Source organism: Dioscorea cayenensis, chromosome 17 (assembly GCF_009730915.1).
Source record: "Dioscorea cayenensis subsp. rotundata cultivar TDr96_F1 chromosome 17, TDr96_F1_v2_PseudoChromosome.rev07_lg8_w22 25.fasta, whole genome shotgun sequence".
Classification (NCBI taxonomy): Eukaryota; Viridiplantae; Streptophyta; class Magnoliopsida; order Dioscoreales; family Dioscoreaceae; genus Dioscorea; species Dioscorea cayenensis.
Genome location: NC_052487.1, coordinates 9639375 through 9651311, shown reverse-complemented (window position 1 = coordinate 9651311; position 11937 = coordinate 9639375).

Here is an 11937-nt window from a genome sequence, read left to right as displayed (position 1 = left end):
CTATTGGGGGAGCTTTAGTCAGCATCGATTTGGTGAGGTGTGCCCTAGGTTTCACATGGGAATCTTTGGAGAAGATGAGGCGGCTCCGCAAAACAATCGATGTGGACTACAAGGGGGTTTTCTCTATGGATTGCTTGTACTTTTGCTTGGACTTGTAAACTCTAGGGTGATTTTGTTTCATTGACTCTTATTATGTGACAAGATCCCCTTGCGTATATCCCGCAAGTGCACGGGTTTGTCGAAGTAATAATCCCGAGTGAGCGGGGTCGAATCCACAAGGAGTAGGGAGTAAAGACACTTAATTCGATTCTTAGCTATGTGGAGTATCAACAATGATAAGTGTGATAATGATTCAATTCTCAACAATTAAAAGAAACAAGTAAGAGAGCAAAAGTAAGGAGGAGGCAAGGCAATCGATAAATATGGGGTACTCGGATGATGCTTCACCTAGGAAAATCGTTTCAAGTGCAAGAACTCTGTATTATGCTTCCTAATCAATGCAATGGTGAGTCATGGAAATCCTTACATACATAGTCCCAAATCTAAGGTCAACTATGCCTAACTCTATTCATGTCCCGGAGGAGAGATTAAATAACCTCTCAACCTCGCACTCGAATAAAGTTGCAATGAGCTCTAGAGATTCCAAGTGATAAATCGCTTCCTAATTATAGACCTAACCCTTTGGTCCAGGCGGAAGGTCCCTAGCCACAATTAAGCCCTAGATACTAAGATCCCCTCAACGCTTTACTCCATTGCACGGGCAACTAGGCCCCAGCGGAGGTTCATCCCTTAGACCATTCACTCTATTATGGCCGCAAAGAACTCAAGAAACGGAGGTAGAATCTATCACGTCGGAGGGGAAAGGGGACGCTTTTGTACCTCTCAACCCTCTCCAACCTAGCTTTGTCTAACGCTCGTGGTGTGTCACTCACTCACAAGGTTACCAACAAGAACTCTCAACCCTAGTGTCATTCTAGGGGAAATGTTCATACAATCAAGCATTCAAAGTTGGAACTCACAATAAACATCAATTTATTGAAAGCATAATAAAGAAGTTCAAAGAAACAAATACATCCTAAGGTTCACAATCACCCAAGTACCCACTAGGGATTTAGCTTTCCATGGAGCTAAGTACAATCAAATAAATTGAATATAAAAGCAATGAATCCATAAAGAAACCCCCTCGATGGTCGTGTCGATGGTCATGTGGAAAGTCCTCTACTCGTCGTCCAAGGATTCCTTCGTCCGGTATAGGATATGGCTCGATCGAAGCTCCCCTACCAACCTTCTATCTAATGGAATCACGATGTCGGAGCCGTAGAACCTCTCCAAAAACCTTGGCCAATACCCCACAAAACCCTAGCCAAAGCCCTCTCGCAAGTTGGGGAAAAGATGGAGAAAAGAATCACAAAATCAGGGCTGAATCGGCTTTAAATAGGGCTGGAATCGGGCAACTCCACGGGCGTGGATGCTGCACGCGCCCGTGCGGAATTTCCACACGGGCGTGGATAATTTCCACACGCCCGTGTGGATTCTCTGTTTCTCTGATTTCTCGGCCGGCTGTGAACAGTGTTGTTACATTACTTGCTACAGTATTGCTACATTGCTCTGCTATAGTCTTTGACCTGGATAACTTCCCAATTCCATACTTTCATCGGGGTAACGCAAACGGTCACACGTTCATGTCTTGAATCACTTGCTTCTTCAATGATATACCTGTTGGTGGGGTTCCTGTTCTTATACGCATAGGTCGGAATGCTCGAGTGTGACTGCCTTTGTGCCCCTCCAAATGGATGTGCTCACTCGAATGCGAGGAGGTTGGCACACACTCTAGCATCTCACACCTGTCCTATGTCTTCGTGTTTGAACCTTAGCAAGATCTCCTCCAAAATAGGTGCATTATGATCCACATTGGCCTATTTCCTTCATACTCGGCCTCACAGCCCTACCTGTGTAAAATTAACATAAAAACACACATATTAATGTAAAACCTGAGAAAAGTAATGCTCAACATAAGGAAAGAATGCTTCGCATTCATATCACACAAGCACTTATCAAACTCCCCCACACTTAAGCTTTTGCTTGTCCTCAAGCAAAAATTAAACATTCTGTGCATCAATGAAGAAAATATTCAAAGTGCTTGGCCTTAGGTTCACCAAAGTATTCAAAGATAGCATTCTACAAGTAAGGAAAATTTCAACACTAAATACGAAAAATCAATGCTCTAGCTAAAAACTTGAATCAAAAAGGACAACAAACCCGAATTTCGTGTAAGTGTGTGAACTCACTCAAAACAACCCAAGTTATACTCCTCAAAGTTCTAAGTACAAGGGACTTATTTATCTACAAAAGTGATAAAAATTTTAAAAGATGGTAGTAGCTTCACACATCCTCTAAGGTAGCCCTTTCCAAAGCGGCCGCTAAGGTGGCTTTCACACTTTCGTGGTGTTAGCTCTTTCTATCCGAGTGGTAGCTTTCACTCATCTTATGAGATAGCTCTTTCTCTCATTAGGGCATAACTAGTATCAGACTTGTGAGAGTGGCTTCATACTTCATAGGTGGTATCTCTTTCCACCCAACAAACACAAATAAACAATAAAACTATTTTTTTCCTTCTTTTCATTTTCCAGTTTTTTTTTTTTTCAAAATTTAGCAAAAGAAGTAAACCTATCTAGTCCCTTTAACATCAAACATGAATTTCCAATAGAGTTCAATGAGTGAGTAGTGCACTAAGTGTAAATCGGGCAAAAATTCCTAAAAATTCAAGCAAGAACTAGAGCATGAAAACATTCAATGTTAACAATTCTCCTAGACTTAAGAATACAATCATTGCAACTAAGGTGAACCGCCATTAGCTAAGTGAGCATATATCGATTAAGAACAATAGAAAAGATGTGCGCATTATGAAACTCCCCCCCACACTTAAGTTGTACATTGTCCTCAATGTACTCATGCAGCTCACTCAAAATATATCATTCTAAAAATAGATGTGGGAGAAGCAATCAAAACAATACTCCCCTGACTCCTAGTGTTGCGTTTGATGAAGCTAATTCGTTGGGAGAAGTGTTTCAACGGGTTGTGAAGCTCACACGGCCAAGTGCCGTAGCACCTTGACCATGCCCATGACTAAGTCTCAATTCCCAAGATGACAAGACCATCTGCACGCATACACGAGGGGGTTCAGTGAAGCTCAAGAGAAACAAAAATAACTCAAGTGTATAAAAGATGAAGCAATGAATACAACTCGATAAATGCAACATAACATAAACTCAGAAGGAAAAAAATCCTTTTCTCGAGTGAATAAGTCTAAAAAAACAAGAAAAATAAAAATAAAAGTAAAATGCATGAAAGTAAAAAGAAAGGTCAAGTGTCGAGTCGCTCTCGGGCTCCGCTATTATTGTCTGCCAAGTGGAAGCATATAGTGGGTCCTCCGGTCCTGGGGTCGAGGATGGAGGTCTTTGGAGAAAGCGAGGGGGGCTGAAGAGTCCTTGGCTGCAGGACAAATGATGAGGCAACGTCTCGCTCTAGGATCTGCTGTAATATGTCGAAACGTGCCATGAACTCTATATACTGAGTGGCCTGCGTAGCCCTAATCTCGGCAACCTCGGGTCAGACCACTCCTATAGCATTCTCGAGCCTCTCAAAGCGATCATTGGCTCCAGATGGTGAAAACATACGCACTGGGGTGGTTCCTCGGCCGCTGGAGATGCCTCGGTCTCCATCTATGCTGGCTGAGGCTCGGGGGCGGGCTGAGATGCTCCGGCGTCATCACCTTCATCCTCAGCTATCTCTGGGGCTGGTCGGACTAAAGCAAAAACCCTTGTCTGAACCCTGCGGACCATGGCCATCAACCGCATCGTCTCTAGACCCAGGGGAGCGGGTACACTAGTCTTCTCGGCCCCGCGAATCGAATCCAAGAGACCCATGCCCAGCACTAATCTCGTAATGTAAGGGCCCGAGAAGATCGCTCCCAGTCTAGCATACTATCCCTGGTGTCTGATGTAATCAGCCAAGATGTGCCCTAAGTGGATTGGTACGTGCCCTACCATCGAGTACAAGTACAGCAGCTCCTGACGGCTCAAGACACCAGTACTGTTGCCACGGCCATTCACCGACCTACTCATGATATCGTGCAAATATCTGTAGGCAGTTCGGGAAAGGCACGTGGCCTTGGACATCGAGGGGTTTTTTTTATGGATTCATTGCTTTTACATTCGATTTCTTTGATTGTACTTAGCTCCATGGAGAGCTAAACCCCTAGTGGGTACTTGGGTGATTGTGAACCCTAGGATGTATTCGTTTCATTGAACTTCTTTATTATGCTTTCAATAAATTGATCTTTATTGTGAGTTCCAACCTTGAATGCTTGATTGTATGAACATTTCCCCTAGAGTGACACTAGGGTTGAGAGTTCTTGTTGGTAACCTTGTGAGTGAGTGACACACCACGAGCGTTAGACAAAGCTAGGTTGGAGAGGGTTGAGAGGGTGAGTCGAGAGGTACAGGAGTGTCCCCTTTCCCTTCCTACATGATAGATTCTACCTCCGTTCCTTGAGTTCTTTGCGGCCATAATTGAGTGAATGGTCTAAGGGATGAACCTCCGCTGGGGCCTAGTTGCCCGTGCAATAGAGTGAAGCGTTGAGGGGATCTTAGTATCTAGGGCTTAATTGTGGCTAGGGACGTTCCGCCTGGACCAAAGGGTTAGGTCTATAATTAGGAAGCGATTTATCACTTGGAATCCCTAGAGCTCATTGCAACTTTATTCGAGTGTGAGGTTGAGAGGTTATTTAATCTCTCCTCCGGGATATGAATAGAGTTAGGCATCGTTGACCTAAGATTTGGGACTATGTATGTAAGGATTTCCACGACTCACCATTGCATTGATTAGGAAGCATAATAGAGAGTTCTTGCACTTGAAGCGATTATCTTAGGTGAAGCATCATCCGAGTACCCCATCTTTATCGATTGCCTTACCTCCTCTTTACTTTTGCTCTCTTACTTGTTGCTTTTAATTGTTGAGAATTGAATCATTGTCACACTTATCATTGTTGATATTCCACATAGCTAAGAATCGAATTAAGTGTCTTTACTCCCTACTCCCTGTGGATTCGATACCCGCTCACCCGGGATTATTACTTCGACAAACCCGTGCACTTGCGGGATATACGCAAGGGGATCTTGTCATAGAACACATGAGTTAAGAAGAAGGTAGCTGGACTTCATGAGATTGATGCAGTCACATCATTGTCGGCCCAGGTTGAGTCCGTGAGCAAGAAGTTAAACACTCTAACTTCTCCTAGATTGCCGGCAGTGATGAGTTGCACTGGATGTGGGAGAGGACATGCTTCATGTAATTGCCCAATTACCGGCCGTATGCCGTGGAGAGTATAAATGCAGATTTTTAGTACAGAATGAGGATTTTTTGGGACAAATTTCAAGAGACTTTTTGGGAGACCTTGAGAAACCTTGGAAAGAAGAAGAAGGGCAAGGAAATGAGGAGATCATTTAAGGGCAAGGTCAAAGGCTCTCAAGGTAAGAAGATATCATCATTCAAGGAGAGATCAACAACTATTTGAAGGAAGGAGACCCGTGGCTTGAGGAAGCATCATTCGACATTCTTTCGGCTGGTGAAGCGTCATTCTGCACATTTTCTACCTCCTCCTTCACCATTTCATCTAGGGAGTGTCATTTATGGTTTTGCTTTGTGTTTTACTTGATTTTGTTGCTTGTTGTGGAATGATGACACATTAGATCCCCAAGGCCACCGGGTGTTGTTGAACCTTGGGGGGAGTGTCATTTATGGTTTTGCTATGTGTTTTACTTGATTTTGTTGCTTGTTATGGGATGATGACACACTGATCCCCAAGGCCACCGGCTGTTATGCATGTAGATGTGACCTACTTGCATGTATAAGATCGTGAATGGATTAGAAAGGGATACTTGTATCAACACGCCGAGAAATTGGGTGTTGGTAGCCCTCCATGATTTAGGGGTGAACTTAGAAGGATTTTATCCCTATTTTGAGATTTCCTTGTACTTATTGCAATCGTAGGAATGTGGATTTGGAAGAAATTCCTATCAACATTTGTGTGGGATTAGGGTTCAATCGCCGAGAAATCTCTTGTATCTTGGTCCAAATTACCCTTGTATCTTTTGTTCTTCGTCCATATATCATGATGACCCCTCAAGGGGATCCACATCCATAGGCCTTTGCATCACATTGGTTTTCTTGCTTGCTCATTGCTTGCTTTCTCTAATTTGTTGGTAATCTTTTATTTAGCTTTAATTGCACCTAGTAGAGTAAATTCCATCACTTAAGATCTTAGGCTAGATAATAGGTAGGGAAGGAGTAATAGGAGATCCTTAGCCCCGTGGAATACGATCCTCATGTCTTTACACGAGGTATTACTTGGTGATCCCGTACACTTGCGGGGAAGCAATCAAGTTTTTGCGCCCTTGCCAAGGACCTTTAAGGAATTCTTGGAAACTTTTAGCTTATTGCTCTAGCTATTAATTTTTTTCTTTCTATTCATCTCTTTTGTATTATATTGGTATTAATTTAATTTAATTTCTATTCTTTTCTTTCTTTTTGTGCAGTTCATCTTGAGAGTGCACTATGGCAAATCCGAACCTTGTGTTAGAAAGCTTCATCCGCCAAATTGAGGATTGGATTGATTGGAAAACTCAGCAACATTTCTCACACCCTCAAGAAAATCATTTACACACATTTTAGCCATCAGGGGATTTTAGCTTATCTAGCGAAGATAATGACTGGCCCACAGTGTTTGAAACCTTTTTCAAGTATAGGACATAAACAATGATAGGAGAAAGCAAAATACTAATTGAACAGCTTGCTTTGACTACTGAACACCAACAGATAGCAGCCATAAATCCAACCTTGGGGGACCATGCCGAAGAGGGCCAGGTGCTAGAGAAGATACGGGAGTCTGGTTTGGAGCCTACACATGAGCAACAAATAGGTTTTGAGAATGATGCTGAATGTTACGAGTTGCATGTCCATGGTACGAATAACAGTTCAGATGAGAGTTCGGGGTCTATAGAAGAAACAGGGTCTGAACAGGGTTATGGGCTAAGGAACAAAGGTTTGAAGCCGTAAACTGAGGAAGCACACAATTTGGAGTTGAAAACACTCCCTGAGCACCTTGAGTATGCCGTTCTGGGAGAAGGTACACAACTCCCAGTTATCATCTCTTCAAACATAATAGTTGAGCAAAAAAATGGATTGGTGGATGTGCTAAAGAGGCATAAGGGAGCGATTGCTTGGAAGATAGCTGACATAAAAGGGATAAATCCATCTGTTTGTACTCACAAAATTCTAATGATGGATGAACACAGGCCCAAAGCATTGCCACAAAGAAGACTCAATCCGAATATGAAGGAAGTGGTGAGGACCGAAATCATCAAACTTCTCGATGCAGGCATTATCTATCCGATATCGGACAGTGAGTGGGTATGTCCCGTGCAAGTAGTTTTAAAGAAAGAGGGAATGACTTTGATCACCAATGACAAAAATCAGTTAATCCCAACTCGAATAACTACCCGGTGGAGGATATGCATCGACTATAGAAAATTGAATGATGCCACCCGAAAGGATCATTTTCCCCTACCATTCATTGACCAGAAGCTGGAGTGACTAGCTGTACATGCCTACTATTGTTTTTTGGATGGGTTCTCTGGTTATTTCCAAATTCCCATCGCCCTAGAAGATCAAGAGAAGACTATGTTCACTTGGCTGTATGGCACATTTGCTTATCGCAGCATGCCTTTCGGGCTATGTAACGCCCCGGCTACCTTTCAGAGATGCATGATGGCAATTTTTTAGGACATGGTGGAAGATTTTATGGAAGTGTTTATGGATGACTTTTCCTTCTTTGGTGATTCATTCGAAGTGTGCCTCAAGAATCTTAAACGGGTCCTCATTTGATGTGAAGAAAATAGCCTTGCGCTAAGTTGGGAGAAATGCCATTTCATGGTCCAAGAGGGAATATTCTTGGGTCACAAAATCTCAAAAGAAGGAATTAAGGTGGACAAGGCTAAGATTTCCACCATAGAAAAATTACCACCACCAAATTCTGCAAAGGCCATAAGAAGTTTTTTGGGACATGCGGGGTTCTATAGAAGATTCATCAAAGAATTTTCTAAAATAGCTAGACCCTTGACAAGGTTGTTGGAAAAAGATGTCCCATTCGAGCTTGATAATGATTGTATGAAGTCCTTTATTGCACTCAAGGAGAAACTAATTCAAGCACCCATCATGGTAGTTCCAGATTGGGACTCCCCATTCGAACTGATGTCTAATGCGAGCGATTTTGCAGTAGGTGCAGTGCTTGGTCAGCGGAGAGACAAACATTTCCAACCCATCTACTATGCAAGCAAGACTCTAACGGGGGCCCAAGAGAATTACACTACAACTGAAAAGGAACTACTTGCCATGGTATTTTCCTTTGATAAATTCCGGTCATATTTGGTTCTTTATAGAGTGGTAATGTATATAGATCATTCCGCTTTGTGGTACTTACTTAGCAAATCAGATGTCAAACCACGACTAATTAGGTGGGTCTTATTGCTTCAAGAGTTTGATCTTGAGATCAAGGACAAGAGGGGATCAGAGAACCTTGCAGCAGATCATTTGTCCCTTTTAGAGACCTATGGTCTAGAAGCTCCGAGAGAGAAAGATACTAATGACTCATTTCCTGAAGAACACTTGTACAGCATCCAAGTAGAAGAAGAAAAGAAGCCACCATGATTTGCCTATTATGCCAACTATTTGGTTGGAAGGGTCATTCCAAAATTTTTTACCTATCAACAATGAAAGGAATTTTTTTCAGACCTTAAGCACTACATATGGGAGGATCCCTACTTATTTAAAGTTTGTTCTGATCAGGTTACTTGAAGATGTGTTTCTAGAACAGAGGGTCTAAGTATTCTGACGAACTGCCACACAGGGCCCACGGGAGGCCATTATGATGCAAATAGAACAGCAAATAAATTCTTGATGCAGGTTTCTATTGGCCATCATTATTCCAAGACACCCAGAAATTCATTCAAGCTTGCGATAGATGTCAGCGGGTAGGCAACATTTCTCACTGGGATGAGATGCCCCAGAATTGGAACCAAGCTTGTGAAATCTTTGATGTGTGGGGAATTAATTTTATGGGACCTTTCCCGAGCTCCCATGGACGCAAGTTCATACTCATGGCAGTCGACTATGTATCTAAATGGGTGGAGGCTCAGGCCTTACAAACAAGTGATGCGAGAGTGGTGGTAAAATTTTTAAAGAAATTATTTTCCAGATTTGGAGCACCACTAGCAATCATTAGCGACATAGGCACTCATTTCTGTAATGCACAATTTGCAAAAAGTTTGAAGCGCTATGGCGTTTCCCACAAAATGGCAACACCATACCATCCACAAACTAGCAAGCAAGTGGAAGTGTCCAACAAAGACTTAAAGCAAATTTTGAAGAAAATAGTCTCCCAAAACCGAAGAGATTGGGCAGAACATCTAGATGACGCCCTCTGTGCATACAGAACCACCTACAAGACTCCTATAGGAATCACCCCTTATAGGCTAGTCTATAGAAAAGCTTTTCACTTACCTGTTGAACTTGAACATAAGGCTTATTGGGCTATTAACTTTCTAAATCTTGACTCTACTCTTGCAAGTAACAAGAAAAAACTCCAACTGAATGAACTCAATGAGTGGCGCTCCACGGCGTATGAGAATTCAAAGCTCTACAAAGAAAAAGTAAAAGAGTACCATGACAGACATGTCAAGCACCCTAAAAAATTTCATGAAGGGGATCAAGTGCCGCTGTTCAACTCCAGGTTGAGGTTATTTCCCAAAAAGCTCAGATCACTTTGGTCGGGTCCATACAAAATTACTCAAGTCTTCCCACACAGAGCAGTAGAGGTAACCGACCCGGAAAATGACACTTTTAAGGTAAATGGACAATGATTGAAATTATACTTCAATAACAACACTCCAAAGAAAATTGAGGAAGACTTCAAACTCTTTGAACCCCTATGAGGTAAATAATGAGGTACGTTAGGCTTGTGACGTCAAACAAGCTCTTCTACGGAGGCAACCCAAGCATTCGGGGGTGTTTTCTTGCATTTTTTCTATTCTAGGTCTTAGTTCATTTCTATTTTCGTGTTTCTTAGGCTTGTTTGTTTTTTAGTAAGTTCATGCTCACACACTTTGCACATTTCTCTCATCAATTTTATTGTGGTTTATTTGTGCAACTTCTTGAGAAACTCATGTTTTGGTGTCATTTCATGCGCTAGATCGTGGTTTTATTCATTTCATTCATTTTTGGAGAAGTTTTTGAGCTTTCCATATCATTATTACATCATTTGGAGCAGGATTTCGGAGTTTAGAGAGCATGTAAAAGTCATACGGCCATCCATAGCCCGTATGGAGGCCGTCTGGGACCAACACAGAGCCGAACCAGTGGCTCGGCTCTGTCCCATATGGCCCCCATATGGGGCCATCTGGGATACTAGCCAGAATGCCTGGGAGGCCCTCTCAGGTCATACGGGGCTGCATGGCGGCCGTATGGCCCGGTTTTTGCACTATATCCCTCTCTCTCCTCTCTTTCCTCCATTCTCTTCAATTCTCTCTCTTTTCCACCAAATTTCTCTATTCTTTTGCAACCATTTCTTGGCCAAATCTTCTCATTTTTTTTCTCTCCTAAATCTTCTCCTCATCCATTGGAGACACTGATCTAGTGGTTTTCCTCAAGTTTAACGCTAGTTTTCTCAAGATTTCGTCGGTATGCTCTTTGACACCGTAGTTTTTTTCTTTTTCATTACTTTTACATTCTTGGAGCTTTTGTGTGGAACTTTTGAAGCATTTTGCTTGGTTTGGATGATGTGAAAGTCATGGATGGAATTTCATTCGAATTCATGTAAAAATGTTTTTTGATTTCATGAATATGGGGAAACTCTTGTTGCATGAATAGTGACCATACGTCCCCCATACAGCTGTACGGCCACAAAACCTTGGTTTTTCATCCTTTTCCCCTATCTTTCATATTTTGTTTTGGTTTATCTTGAATCCCTCAAAGCTTGATCAAGGATTATCTTTATTGTAGGGATGTCTAATACCAAAAGGCTTGCTTCCAGACGCCCAAGACTCACCACATCCTCTTCTAAACCCGAGGAACCCGTCTTGAAGTTGGCACATAATCGAGAGAAATATGACATTTTGAAGAAAAAACCATTTGTAACGGTGCGTTATATTGATTGGGGGCTTGTGGAAAGTCTTGGGGATAGAAAATCAAGTCAAAGGATGGTTATCACATAATTGTTGGGAAAAGCTATTAGCAATCGATGAACCAACCTTTCGCCAACTAACCTTAGAGGTTTTGAGCACTTTTGAGGCATGACAAGATGCACAATCCGTGCATGATAGGAAATGTGCTACCATCCATTTTCAAGCTTTTGGCAAAACTCATACGATGAACCACTTGGAATTTGCCAAGTATTTGGGAATCTATGATGATGATTTTATCAATTCAATGCTTGGTGACCATCTTAAGCTTGATTTCCCAAGTGATGTGAGTAGGAACCGCTATTGGGCAACCTTGGCAGGCAGTGACCAGACCCGAAAGGCCTCACGTATGATAGACCCAGCACACAGATATATTCATACCTTGATCTCTCCTTCTATTTGGGGCCGGGCTGATAGCACGGGGGTGGTCACATTGTCTGATCTTTACATGATGTATGGCATCATTGAGCAGCACCCTACTCATCTTGGCCACCTTGTTGTCAATGCATTTCTTCACCAGGTACAGTGCGGGCGATTAGGAGCCATATTTGTTGGGGCCTATGTGACTAGATTTATTCGTGGCATGGGTTTATTTGAGCAGACTCGAGGCATGACCATTGTAGGAGGTGTAGCACCTCTCGGG